This window comes from Jaculus jaculus, chromosome 10, assembly GCF_020740685.1.
Source record: "Jaculus jaculus isolate mJacJac1 chromosome 10, mJacJac1.mat.Y.cur, whole genome shotgun sequence".
Taxonomy (NCBI): Eukaryota; Metazoa; Chordata; class Mammalia; order Rodentia; family Dipodidae; genus Jaculus; species Jaculus jaculus.
Genome location: NC_059111.1, coordinates 85,451,949 through 85,453,178, shown reverse-complemented (window position 1 = coordinate 85,453,178; position 1,230 = coordinate 85,451,949). Strand labels below are relative to the sequence as shown.

The window sequence follows — 1,230 nt, the reverse complement described above, 5'->3', positions numbered from 1 at the left end:
GAAGATATTCAACAGTGGACACTGAAAGCCTTATATTTGGCCAGCCACGCCAAATGAGCCAACTGGTGCAATAGTGGTGTGTCTGTCATGGTGGAAACCACCTGCCCTCTAATTGAACTGGAGGCCTGCTCCATGGGAGGGAATACATCCCTGATACTGAAAACCTATAACAGATAGTCATGAGCCCTAGGGATATAATGTCTGCTGGTATCTGGCTAAATATATATACTATGCTCACCAAACCTCCCAGTAAATACTTTTCTTAATGTTCACACCCATATATTAATGCTACTCTCACTTTTGGTTAGAGAAGCTTCTCTTTTCAGAAGGCAGTGACATTGGGATGACTCAGAAGGCACCATGATGCTGAGAAGAAGTGACAGAGCAGTTCTCAGCACTGAAATATCTCTATCACACCTTCCAAGGCTCAGGGTCCATTGCAGAAGAGGTGGCGGAAAGAATATAGAAGCCAAAGGAAGGGTAGGACTCTTTACAACGTGCTCCTCCATACGCAAAATGGCCTGGATATCAATGACTCCTCAGTACCTGACACTACCTACACAAGACCATCATAATAGAGGGGAAATATCATGTCATCAAAATAAAAGAGAGACTGATTGAGAGGAGGAGGGTATATGATAAAGAGTGGAATTTCAAAGGGGAGAGTGGGGTGGGAGGAGCGAGGGAATTACCATGTGATATTGTTTACATTATGTGAGTTGTTAATAAAAAACAAAATTAATTTTAAAAGAAAATGTCTTACTTTGTGAAACTAAAGGCTTAATTTTGTTCTTTTATTTTTATTTTATATTTGGAAAACTTAACAAATTTGCATGTTAACCTTTCACAGATGCCACCCTAATCTTCTCTGTATCATTCCACTTTTAGTATATGTGCTGCTGAAGTGAGCACTAAAGGCTTAATTTTTTAAAATTTTCTTCTTATTTATTTGTGAGGGGGAGAGAGAAAGAAGCAGACAGAGAGAAAGAGAGAGAGAAGAAGAAGAGAATGAGCCTCCAGCCACTACAAATGAACTCCAGATGCATGCACCACTTTGTGCATCTGGCTTATGTGGGTCCTAGGGAATTGAACAGAGGTCCTTTGGCTTTTCAGGCCACTTAGCAATCTCCCCAGCCCTAAAGGCTTAATTTTAGTGAGCATTTTCTCTGGAGTGAAGGAAGCTTTGGAGTTCAGTGAGCACGAGTGCATTCTATACTAACAAGGGCATCC

The 1,230-nt window shown here is 41.0% G+C and overlaps 1 non-coding gene across 1 annotated transcript; it reads right to left on the bottom strand.

The window, feature by feature from the left end:
• Positions 1-805: 805 nt before the first annotated feature.
• Positions 806-912, bottom strand: LOC123464229. Its single transcript, XR_006639465.1, has one exon. It is a non-coding gene; the product is annotated as a U6 spliceosomal RNA (small nuclear RNA).
• Positions 913-1,230: the final 318 nt, after the last annotated feature.